Here is a 13,959-nt window from a genome sequence, read left to right on the forward strand (position 1 = left end):
AGGAACAAAAAATTATATTTCTTTTGAAAAACCACATTGCAAAGCAATAACAGCCAAACGGGAAGCAGAGAATAACTGTGATACACAGAATAAGTTGTAATATGATACATAACATATATTAGAATATTTTGACTAATCAATAGATCACAATTTAACCCCAAAATTCAATTTGCAACTCAGCTTCTTATAAAGTTCTTATCCATAAGATACTGTTACACTGTGATAATTCACTGAAGACATCTTTGTTGGTCTTAGTGTAGCTAGTCATATTCATCACAAGACTTACAACAACCAAAAACATAAAATGAAACCAAAGGAATAACCTTTAGTTATAAACACATCTCAGAAGATCCAAGAATTTCTAGGTCCTGTCAAATGAGTCCAAGTTATTTAAGCATACAGCATGAACTTTTTATTTTTATGAGTCAGGTCACAGAAAAAGCAGTTATAATAGATGTATTCCTTAATCAGCTTTCACTTTAAACATGAGGGTTTTATTAACTATTTTTAAAAATTACAATCCAATATATGCTTACTATAACAAAGAAAAAAAATACAAAAATGTAAAAAGAAAAATTATCTCTCTTGATCCCTTTCATTCCTGGCCTTACTCCTAACCCAATGCCTCCCCATAAAACTCAAACCTGGAGTATAGCCTTCCACACTTTTCTCTGTATACAGAAAGACATACAATACACCTGCAAAAGGTGTTTAAGTTGTTTAAAAAAAATAGTATCATACTTTATATATTACTCTGCAATCTATAATTTTTGCTTAATATGGTATAGACATCTCAAGGTCCACAGATATAAATATATTCTTTTTTAACAGCTGCAGAAGATTCCATAATATGGGTAAGCAATAATTTATTCAACCATTCTCTACTGATACACTCATTGCCTCTAGTTTTGGTCACTATCAATAACACCAAAATGCTGGAATATATATTATGTACAAATATCCTTCATATACTGATTTTTTTCTTTAATGAATACAACCTGAAAAAGAAACTGCTACATCCAAAGGTATATAATATTTTTAATTGTAATAGCTACCACAATATTACTTTCCAAAGAAGCCATATGAACTCAGACTTCTACCAACAACGAACGACAACACCGTTTCCCTGCAACCTTGTAGTTACTTGACATTATAATACTTTTGAATTTTGGCCCAGGTGATGCATAGAATTGATATCTTATTGCATAATTTACATCTCTCTAACTATTAAGCAGGGTTAGAACATATGTTCATATACTTATTGGTCCTTTGGATTTCCTCTCCTGTGCCATGCTTATTTAAATCCTTTGCCTATTTTCCACTGGATGATATGGTGTTTCTCATCAATTTGTAAGATATATTTGTCTATTGAGGGTATTAATCTTCTATCACATGTGTTAGATATCCACTAAAATGTGAGTTTTAAGCTAGGGGTTTACTACTTGAATTCATTTTTTCATTCAAATAATGTCATAAGTGACGGTTAAAGTATTACCACATACACCTGAAGAAGACTATTTATATATTACACAGTTCAAAAATTGTACATCTGCAATGAAAGTTGCAGAAAGCAACAACATTCATTAAACAGAAAATAAAAAGCAACAAAATGCATCAAGAAATGTTATCTTCAGTGTGGTGCCCAAGAGAAAGAAGATTAAAGAAAATTTAGGCACTGAATAAAGATTGCTGTAGAGAAGCTGGAGAAGACTTCAGGTCATATTACAGAGCTTGAAAAGTTGATGGGACACTCCCCTTTGAAGGCTCTATTTTATATAAAGAAATCTCAAATTAAATCCTTTTCTCCAAGTAAATTTTCATGTAATGAGTGGCAATTACTGTGCTATTGAAAATAGGGCAAATCTTAAGGACTGGAGGCTCTGCTCTCTAAGTTCTGTATAATAAGTTTCTGTTCTGTAAGGGAACCTTAGTTAACACCTTCCTGGAGGCCTTATGTGTAAGCTTTGTCAGTCATTCATTAAAACTGACGAGTGCCACAATGATTGTTCCACATTATCTACAGACACAAAAATGGCATAGATTCTCCATGCTACTCTGTCATTTACATGCTGATGAATTTCTCAAACCTCTTAAAATTATTTACAAATGTCCCCCCTCCCCCATAAAACCTTTCACACTGTTGACTTTATGCCAAAAACCATCATTTTAAGAGTACAATGTTGTACTTCTTGCAGAAAACCTTTGTGGGTGCTAATTGCTTGGATAAAAGTTCAGTGTGTCCAGTAAACCTTAAATGACCTCACATATAATTGGTCCGCTGACCGCAGCAAGAAGATTATGTAAGGAAGCAGAAATACAACTCTGAAGTCGACTTTGAAGGCATCTATTGAAAACCTGCCGCCCTGGAGCGTCACCTCTTAAGGCAAACACTAAAAGAAATACCAGCTTGACTCAATATAGTTTTAACTTCAAGAACAAAAACATGAAGGAACCCCTTTTCAACAGCTGACAATTTCATCTAAGCCTTGAGATTCACTTTTCAGACAAAAAAAAGCAAAAATCTTCAATTATCCACTTCAGCACTTGCAGGGAAGAGACTAGAGACTAAGATGATAAGTGGGAGTTATAATGGTCAAGGCAGGAGGTGACAAGACCTAGATAATAAAACAACTGAAGAACAGTACAACTCCTTTGTCTGCTTTGTGCCAGGCACTGGACTGGGCTAGATGCTGCAGCTAGAAAGACACCCTGCTGTGCCCAACACTGTGAAGACAGAAATAGTTCAATGAGAAGCAGACAACAGACTACAAAATATATTTGTCAGCTCAATCAGATGGCCAAGGAATTAAGAAATTTTGCTTTCATAAGTAATGCTGTTTTCATGTAGTTTTAAACCGAATTTTAGGGGTGCCTGGGTGGCTCAGTTGGTTGAGGTTCTGACTTCGGCTCAGGTCATGATCTCCGGGTTCCTGAGTTCGACCCCCACATTGGGCTCACTGCTATCAGCACAGAGCCTGCTCGGATCTTCCGTCCCCCTCTTTCTCTACCCCTTCCCCACTCACGCTCTCTCAAAAATAAATAAACATTTTAAATAAATACATAAATTGAATTTTAGATTTCCACTTAAGAATATTCTCAGTCTATTGCATCTCTGCCAGCTAACAGGATTTCTACTACTTCTATCAAATAGATGTTATATATGAATATCAGGGTTCGTGGTCCAACATTGTGATTTTTATTTCTTCACTACTAAAAGACAACAGTTGATTTTCAGTGCTCTGAATAACTCTGAAAAAGAAATAAAATATGACTTCCATGTCTCAGCAATTTCAACTTTTTCAATATTTTTCACACTCTTAAATTCCAAAAGAATTATCTAACATACCATTCTTCCTTTCATTACAGGACTTTCTCTAAAGAAAAGGAGCCAGAGATACTGTGGCAAACTATAAAAGGAAAACCAAACGGATGTCAGGGAATCTGGGCTTTGCTACTAATTAATTAGTCTTCTGACCTCTTTCTTGTGGTCCTATTTTCCTGGTTATGAAATGAGTTTTAGAGAGGATAATAATTGCTAAAGTTCCTTTCCTTAACAAAATATTGAATACCCAAACACGAAGAGCTGAATTGAAGCATAAATATGGATAGGAAAGTAAGAGGGTATCAAACTTCAACAAAACACTGTTTTGAAAATATTTTAAAATGTTATTTATTTATTTACTTATTGGTTTTTATTTAAACCCAAGTTAGTTAACATATAGTGTAATATTGATTTCAGGAATAAAACTTAGTGATTCATCACTTACAGATAACACCCAGTGCTCATCACAAGTACCCTCCTTAATGCCCATCACCCATTTAGCCCACCCCCCCCACCTCCCCTCCAGCAATCCTCAGTTTGTTCTCTGTATTTAAGAGGAACTTAAGGTTTCCTCCCTTTCTGTTTTCACTTATTTTTCCTTCCTTCCCTTCCCCTATGTTCATCTGTTTTGTCAAAATATTTTAAAATATTTTTTTTAAGTTTATTTATTTATTTTGAGAAAGAGAGAGAGAGAGAGAGAGAAGGGGAGGGGCAGAGACAGAGGGAGAGAGAGAGAGGATCCCAAGCAGGTTCTGCACTATCAGCGTGGAGCCTGATACAGGGCATAAACTCACAAGCCGCAAGTTCATGACCTGAACCAAAATCAAGAGTAAGATGCTTTACTAACTGAGTCACCCAGGTGCCCCAAAATATTTTAAAAAGTAACTCCAAAAGAGGGGCACCTGGGTGGCTCAGTCAGTTAAGCGACCGACTTTGGCTTGGGTCATGATCTCACACTTTGTGGATTCGAGCCCCGCATCGGGCTCTGTGCTGACAGCTCAGAGCCTGGAGCCTGCTTCCAATTCTGTGTCTCCCTCTCTCTGCACCTGCCCTGCTTGTGCTCTGTCTCTCTCTGACTCTCAAAAAATAAATGTTAAAAAAATATATAAATAAAAATAAAAATAAAAAGTAACTCCAAAAGAGGTAAAAAAAACCTATCAACGTTCTCTCATAGCCAAAAACCCATAATCTCTAATCAGTCATGTAATAGCAAGAGTGAAGTCAAAGAATTATAAGTTTCCCATCTTGGAAATAGTCTGAGAGAGGGAGAAATATTTCAAAGAATATGATATTTGAACCTAATATAGTAAGTAGATGCACAAAAACGTTTCATTAATAAATATATCTAACCTAATAAATATGTAGCAACATGTAATGCTTATGTGGGTATGTAAGATTTGGGTTGACTTATTAGCTCAGCCATTTTTCCTACTTCAAGTTAAACAAACTCCAAATAGTCTTTTCCTTACATATGGGTACCGTTGCTCATACAAAAGACTAGTAGAGACAACGTTAGTATTTCCTAGTGGGTAAAACGTGCTACCGTCATTTTGAAATACAAACAATAATATATCTAAGGATACTTGTATTATGAATATGGTGGGAACAATGATGAATGGATAGCAAGCACAGAAAATGAAAGTTGGAGCCTACACACCATCCAACAGTTTTCAATATAAATTCTCTTCTGATAAATTTCAAAGGGAAAGCTACTAATAACTAAACACAAAAGAAATGAAAAATTTTGACTACATAAGAGATGTATGAAAACAGCAATAAAAATCATAAGTATATAAAGCCAGAAAATGTTGAGGGTTTTTCTTTGTTTGCTTTTCTGGGGTCTTTGGTGGCAATTTATAGTTTTGCTATATTTAAAAACAGATATCGTTTATACTTGGAACTTGATTTGAGTCAGCCACTGCTGTATTGCCCCCCAGTCATTTGCAAAATATGAAAATACATTCATTCAAAGCATATAAGTCTTAAAATTGATATTATTAGTAAGATCCCTTGAATCCTTAAAGCTAGTATAGTCTTATTATACATTCTCTTACTTAATAAGAAGATCCCCCAAGTAACTTAGCATTTGGGCTTCAATAAAATATTTTAGCAGACCCCCAAGAGGAGGGAGACTATGGCATCTTAGTTTAAGTTAAAAGAAGAGAAGGATAGTGCTATCCCCTGCTGAGAGCTGTCAGGCAATGACGATGCTTCCTGTCTAGGTGAGACTTCAAAGCCAACATTCTTTCCACACTGTAAACACATGAAGTGTTTGCCTTTAAAAGAATATTGAAGCTTTTTTGAAGAGCCTACCACCACCATGTGTGATTCTGGAAACAACCTAAGTAGGAGCAAATTCAAAATCAAATCTAGAGAAGATGCATTCCAGATTCATTTTTTTTAAGGGTAAGACTATAAATGACAATGAAAATATTTTTAGCATATCTCTTAAGCAGAATCATAGCAGCCTTTAGTAATAACCATACACAACTGTGTTACAGACATGGGATAATGGGGAAATGAGAAGGAACACAATCAGGAGACTGAGAAAATGGTTGTGTCAGGGACTCATACAGTTATTGAGCACCATGCGCCAGGCACGATGCCATGTATGTCACATAAGCTATTTCATTCAATCCTTACAGTATATCCATAAGGTTGAAATGATCGTTCCCATAATGTCAAGGAAATCTGGAGCAGTTAAATGACTACAGAAATTCACACATCTAAAAAAAAAAAAAAAAACATAAAGAAAGAAAAGAAAAAGAAGGAAAGAAATTCTTATCTAGGAAACAGTACAGACAAAATTTTAAACCTAATCCTCCCCCTCTCAAATAGATGTTTCCATATAGAACCCAAACTATGTATCAGTCTTCCTATCATCTATCAAGAGTGGATGTTATTCCTCACTTTAAAAGTTAATTATAAAAGTTAGCTACATTCATAATAAGATAAGATCCAGGAATCAGGGGGAGAAAATGAGTGTTTTCTTCAATTATCACATACCAGTATCATGTAAGGTGTTTTAAATCTATTTTGTTAATTTTTCTCTGGGTAAACATAACAACTTGTTCAAGATTTAAGTCCCTAGTCCTACCCCCAGAAAACCTATCAAGTATAATAATATGATTAGGTATAATCATTAAATAATAAATATTAAAAATAAATGTTCCTGACTCCCACTTCTAGTTAGGATGAAGAGAATTGCGACAGAATTTTACTTTCAACCTAACAACCAGAACAAGGCAGTTGATCTGTAAAACTCACAGTTTCTTTTTTTTTTTTAAATAATTTTTTATGTGTATTTATTTTTGAGAGAGACTGCATGCAAGAGAGGCATAGAGAGAGGGGGGGACAGAGGACCCGAGGAAGATGCTGTGCTGACAGCAGAGAGCATGAATCAGGGCTTGAACTCATGAACAACAAGATCACAACCTGAGCCAAAGTTGGATGCTTAACCGACAGAGCCACCCTGGGGGCCCCCCAAATCACAGTTTCTTAAAACCCATCATACAGCTAAGAATACAAAGAAACCTGAATGAACCAAATTCTAGAAAGTAATGAGTACTTTCAAGAAGAGAAGAGACCCAGAGCTAATTTTCCCCCTAGTAGACTGGCAGGAGAAGGAAGAATCTGCTATAGGTGTATCAGGATAAGCAAGCTGAACTTTAAAACTGAATTTTAAAACTTACAATGGCCTCACACGAGCTGACACGATGAACTAGTCTCCTGAGAAGCCTTAGCCACAGAGTGAGTCTACACCTACCCACCAACTCTTTCCCATTGGCCCTCACTGAGTACACAGGAGTGCACACTAAAAACCAGGCACAGGGCAAGAACTGAGAGGATTCTTCCTGAAGCATGCTAGACCTTTTCTTAGTGCAAGGCAACAACCCACTGAAGGCTGGGAGTGGGAGCAACAGAAATCCCTCCAAGGTACTTCATGGCCTTATATGGTATTAGGGAGCAGTCACACTCAAGGCATTAGGGCAGAAGAGCTGAGATAAATCCTGTTGGGGCACTCCTGGCCTTCACTGACATGTCCTCTGGAGGCTGGAGGCAGGGCAACAGGATAAAGGAGATCTGGGTTGGAGAAAGCAGAATACAGGACTGAATGACTAAACTCCCCAGCAATCCAAAGACGCAGCTATAAAGCTAAGAGAGATTATCCATAGCTGGTAGAGCTAGAGATTCAGCTATAAACCATAAAGAAAGCTCTGGAATCTCCCCAGAATTCACATCCTGAACATTGCTATAAAGAAAGTCCTGGGGCGCCTGGGTGGCGCAGTCGGTTAAGCGTCCGACATCAGCCAGGTCACGATCTCGCGGTCCGGGAGTTCGAGCCCCGCGTCAGGCTCTGGGCTGATGGCTCGGAGCCTGGAGCCTGTTTCCGATTCTGTGTCTCCCTCTCTCTCTGCCCCTCCCCCGTTCATGCTCTGTCTCTCTCTGTCCCAAAAATAAAAAATAAAAAACGTTGAAAAAAAAATTAAAAAAAAAAAAAAAAGAAAGAAAGTCCTGATGTCCTTCTCAAAACCTTTAAAGGTAGAGATAAATGGAATGCAACTAAGCTAAAACAAAGGCCAGTCCCAAGTCAAGCACATATTAGACCAACTCACCTCACACTCCCTCCTCCCATGCTCCCACCCCCCACCTCCTCCACCACACCTCCAACTCCCTACATGGGGCTTAGCAGATGAAGAGACATGCCCTTTTCTGGGGTAAATACCATTTACTTCAATCTCTACTGTTCCTTTATACACAATATCTGGCATACAATAAAATATTATGAGACAGAGAAGAAAATGTGATCCGTGGTCAAAAATCAATAAAAACATTTCTAAAAATAGTCTAGGTGCTAGAATTATTAGACCCTAAAAAATATGTTAAAATACTTGTGGAAAAGGAGGAAAACATGAGTGTATTCCAGCATAAGAGATGGAAAACATAAAGAAAAGTTAAATGGACATAGAAATGAAAAATGTATTAACAGAAATGAATGAATCATCAAAAGGGACTAACACAAGATCATACAAAGCTGAAAAGAAAATCAATTAACTTAATTATGGCCAAGAATTTTCCAAAATTGATTAAAGTTATTAACCCAGAGATTCAAGGAGCTCAGAAAAACACAAAGAAGTTAAATTCAAAGAACACCACAGCTAAGTATATCAAAGCCAAATTTTTGGTTAAGAAAATTTAAACGCAGATAGAGAAAAAGGACAAATTGCAAATAGGAGCCCAACAAAAATGACAGCTGGTGTTTTGTTGGAAACAACAGAAACCAGAAGATATAAAAAACAAAACAAAACAAAAACCTGGCATTCTGTATCCAGCAAAAAAAAAAAAAAAAAAAAAAAAAAAAAATCCTTTGAAAATGAAAGTAAAATAAACACATTTTAAGATAGACTATAGAGATACAGGGCACCTGGCTGGCTCAGTCAGTAGAGCAGAGTAGACTCTTGATCTCAGGTCATGAGTTTTTGAGCCCCATGTTGGGTATGGAGCTTACACTAAAAAAAAAAACAAAAAACATAAAAATAAAAAAAAAAGATAGACAACAGAGGAGAGAATTCATATCACAAATCTACTAAAAGAAGTGGTAAAGAAACTTTTCTGGCTGAAGGGAAATGCCTTCAGAGAGATGTCTGAATCTGCAAAACGAAATGAAAAGAAGCATAAAGCATCAAAATATGAATAAATATTAAAAACTTTAAAAACCATCTCCATTTTACATATATATATTCAATTTCTTTAAAATTCCATTGATTGCCTAAAGTAAAAAAATAATATCATAGTGTTTTAGCATATTTAATTTTAACGAAATTAAAATATATGAAAATGAGACTACCAAAGGTGTGAGAAGTAAATGAAAGCACAGTGTTGAAAAGTTATCACATTGTTCCTAAAATAGATGTATTATTTGAAAGTAGACTATGGTAAGTTGTAGATGCATATTATAATCTCTAAAGCATCTCTGTTCAATAGAGTACCCACTAGTCACATGTTGCTATTTAAATTTGAGTTTAAATTAACTAAAATGAAATAAAATCTAAAATTATTTTCCTTGATTGCACTGATCACATTTTGAATGGTTAACCACATGTGGCTAGTGCCTGCTATATTGGACAGCACAAATATAAAGCATATCCATCACTATAGAAAATTCTACTGGACAGAGCTACTCTAGAAAAAGAGGCATAATGAGATAGCCTATGAAAGAGACAAAATGGATATATTATCCCTAAAAAGAAGACAAGAAAAGATGTATCACAAACAGGACAAAGAGCAAAAAAACATCAAGATGGTAGACTTAAACACATCTAAATCAATAATTATATTAAATGTAAATGGGCTGAACATTCCAATTCAAAGAAAGAGCTTGTCAGAATGGATGAATAAGCTGTTCAAAAGACACACTTGAAATATAAAGGCACAACTAGCTGAAAGTAAAAGAATGAAAAAGAACATACCATACAAACAGCACAAGAAAGATGGTATGGTTCACATTATTATCAGACAAAATAAACTTTAAGAAAAACAGTGTTACCAGAAAAAGACAGCATTGCATAATAAAAAGGACCATTCATAAAGAAGACATAACAATTATAAATGTGTACATACCTATTATAGAGGTTCAAAATATACAAAATAAAAATGAGTAGGATAAAGGGGAAAATAGACAAATCTACAATCATAACAGACAGTTTAACACCACTTTATTGACTGAAGAGGTAGATAAAATCAATAAAAACATAAAGGACTTGAACAATATTGTCAACATTGACCAAATCTGTATTTATAGACTACAACAGCCAATATCAGCAGAACATTAATTCTTTTCAAAGTTTACATGAAATGCTCAAAGAGGCCATATGCTGATCATAAGTCTCAATAATTTCAATTTCAAAGAACTGAGAATATTCTCTGACCATAATAGTATTAAATTAGAAATCAATAACTGTAAGGTAAAGAAAAACAAACCAAATACTGAAAATGAAGCAAACACACTTCTAAATAACTCTAACCAAAGAAAAAATTTGTGATTTTTTAGTAATATCTTGAGAGAAATAATAATGAAACCTTAACATATCAACTTTTATGAGGTAGAGCAAAAGCACTATTTTGATGGAAAATTATAGCTTTGGAGATCTAACTTAGGGGAAAAAGGGGGGGAAATCTGACCCTCTATCTTAAATAGTTGGACAAAGAATAGGAACCAAAGTAAATAAAAGTAAGGAAGTATTAAAGAGTGGAAATCAGTGAAATAACAAATGGACAAACAACAGAGAAAAATCAACAAAAAGCTATTTTTTTGAAAGTTAATATCACTGATAAACTCCTTAGGGTGATTAAAGAGAAAGAAAAAAAAACCCCTCATTTCCAATATTAGGAATAAAAAAGGGAATAGCAATGCAGATTCTACAGATATTTAAAGAATAAAGGCTACATTATGAAAAAATTGCCAATAAATTTTAAAACTGAGATGAAATGGACCTATCCCTTTCAAATAAAACAGAGCTCTAAAGTTCTTAGGAAAAAAAACCAACAGACTTATCTTCACAACTTTGAAGTAGACAAAGATTTCTAAGACATAATAAGCACTAACCACAATAGAAGATAAACTGTATGTAATCAAAACTTCTGCCAACTAAATGATACCACTGAGAAAACGATTAGGCAAGGCAGAGACTGAAAACAAGTATTCATAACATGTAAGCATGACAAAGGACTTGTGTCTAGAGTATATAAATAACTGTTACAAATCAACAATAAGAAGGTGAACTCAGTTTCTTTCAATAGGCAAAATATTTTAAGATAGTTCATGAAAGATATGCAAATAACCATTAATTACAGGAAAATATCTTCAACACCATTACTCATCAGCGACATGCAAATTACAACCACAGTGAGAGGACATGCACTCCTGGAATAGCAGAGTAAGGACCTCTGAAAATCCACTCCTCTAAAAAACCAATGGCAACACTACAAAAAGCTGTCAAAATCAATTTTTTTTTAGAACTCTAGAAATTAACAAGACTTCTAACAATCTGGCGATCATTTATCCAAGAAAAACAAGTGACCCTTAGTATGAACAGTAAGTTCTGTGGTATTTTAACTTGCCCTTTCCCCATCTCTCTCCCAGGCTCTCTGGAAACCTTGAAAAACAACTGCCTACAATGCTGGTGAAAACGAGCAGCCTGGCAACCACTGGAGGGGACAGAACAGGGTTGCAGCTTCCTAGGAGTCCCACCCCCAGAAAACTATGCCTACTTGACTTATCTAACAGCTTGCCAAAAAGCTCCCATTTGTTAGAATTTGACTTCATGTGACCCACTTGGAGCTCCCAGTGTGCAAATAACAACAAAAAATCAACAACTGTTTAACATCATAGTTGGAGGCACCAAAACTAGTTGGTGTTAACAAGAGGATGACCAAACAAACAAACAAACAAAAAACTTAAAAGGAAAAACTGGGAGTAAGATGTCTAAGGCATACAGTGTACAACTAGGAATCTAGAAAGCCATGCACATGTCTGGGAAAGTTCTGAGAAGGGCCTAATCGCTCACCTTCAGCTGACATTGAAGATTTGCACAAGCCGGAAGACACAAGCAAACTTGTAAGCTGCCTGTGAAGCCCTGAAATCATGTCCAACATACACACAAGAGACCCTGGTCAAAGGCTAAGAGAACTGATTTCTTTGAGGCATTTAAGAAATCTCTCTTCCATCACTGGCTGGCTGGCCATTAAGCTAACTGAGTAAAAACTTCAATGGCTACATATGGCAAAGAATATAGACTTCAGAAAAATAGTCTACAAAAGTCATTAAACAAACAGGAGCAAAACCAAAGCCTAGGGAAGGCGGCATCTGATTTCCAGAGTTGTCCAATTATACTAGTTAACAGCTCTACTTTTCAAAAGAAATATAAGAAACACAAAGAAACAGGAAAGTATAGCATATACAGAGGAAAAAAGCAGTCAAAAAAAAAAAAATCTTTGAGGAAGCCAGATACTGAATTTAGTAGACAAACACTTTAAATTAGCTATGACAAGCATGTTCAAAGAACAAAAAGAAATCATGTCTAAAAATTTAAAGTATGACAATATCTCACTAGAAAATATCAATAAATACAAATTATAAAAAATTCAAAGAGAAATTCTGAAGTTAAAAACTATAATAAGTGAAATGAAAAATAATCACCAAAGAGGCTCAACAACAGATGTAAGCAGGCGGAATAATCAGCAAACTTGAGTAAGTCAATTGAGATTATCCAGCCCAAGAAACAGAAAGAAAAAAGGATAAAGAAAAATTAACAGACCCTCAGAAAGCTACAGTACACCTTCAAGTATATTAACACACACATCATGTGAGTCCCAGAAAGACAGAGAGGAGGGAAGAAATAATAATGAAGAATGATTATAAAGAACTCCCCCAAATTAATGGAAAACATTACTATGCATATCCAAGAAGCTCAACAAACTCCAAATAGAGCAAACTCAAAGAGACCACACTTAGACACATCATAGTCAAACCATCAAAAGACAAAGATAAATGGACTGTATGAGAGCACAGAGAAGTGGCTCATCATCAGAAGGGATTCTTGGTAAAATCAATAACTGATTTCTCATCAGAAACTATGGAGGCCTGGGGCACCTGGATGGCTCAGTCGGTTCAGCATCCAACTTCAGCTCAGGTCATTATCTCACAGTTGGTTAGTTCAAGCCTTGCGTCGGGCTCTGTGCTGACAGCTCAGAGCCTGGAGCCTGCTTCAGATTCTGTGTCCCCCTCTCTCTCCGCCCCACCCCTGGTTGCGCTCTGTCTCTGTCTTTGAAAAATGAATAAACATAAAAAAAAATTTTTTTTAAGTAAATAAAAAAAGAAACTATGGAGGCCAGAGGCAGTAGGATGACATATTGAACGTGCTGGGGGGAAAAAAAACTGTCAATCAAGAATTCATCAAACAACAAAGGTAAAATTAATAAATTTCCAGATAACCAAAACAGAGAATTTATCACTAGCAGCTCTACCCTACAAGCAATACTAAAGTGAGTCCCTCCTTCAAGCTGAAATGAAACTACACTAGATGGTAACTCAAATGCACACAAAGAAACAAAGAATACTAGTAAATATGTAAATATAAAGACAGTATGAACATATTTTTATTTGTAATTCCTTTCTTCTCTTTAAGAGACAAATTCACGTAGTGATAATTATAAAATTGTGATGATAGATTTTAATGTATAAATATATATTTTGGGGGTGCCTGGGTGGCTCAGTCGGTTAAGCGTCCGACTTCAGCTCAGGTCATGATCTCGCACTTTGTGAGTTCGAGCCCCATATGGGGCTCTGCAGTGAAAGCTCAGAGCCTGGAGCCTGCTTCAGATTCTGCGTCTCCCTCTCTCTCTGCCCCTCCCCCATTCTCTCTCTCTCTCTCTCTCTTTCTCTCTCTCTCAAAAATAAACATTAAAAAAAATTTTAAAGACCTATTTTGTATGATAACAGCAAAAAGGAAGTAGAAGGGAAAAGAGCTACATTAGAAAAAGTTTTTGCACACAACTGAAATTAAGTTATTAATAGGAACAAGTTTGTTTTAAGCTAAATTGGTAATTGTGGTCCCTGGAGTGACCACTGAGAAAAT

General features: G+C 35.6%; 1 protein-coding gene across 2 annotated transcripts in view; it reads right to left on the reverse strand.

The window, feature by feature from the left end:
* VWA8 (von Willebrand factor A domain containing 8) overlaps positions 1–13,959 on the reverse strand; it is a 364,304-nt gene that overhangs the window by 329,237 nt on the left and 21,108 nt on the right. The window lies entirely within an intron of this gene.

This window comes from Puma concolor, chromosome A1, assembly GCF_028749965.1.
Source record: "Puma concolor isolate L17-30 chromosome A1, mPumCon1.1.hap2, whole genome shotgun sequence".
In the NCBI taxonomy this organism is placed as follows: Eukaryota; Metazoa; Chordata; class Mammalia; order Carnivora; family Felidae; genus Puma; species Puma concolor.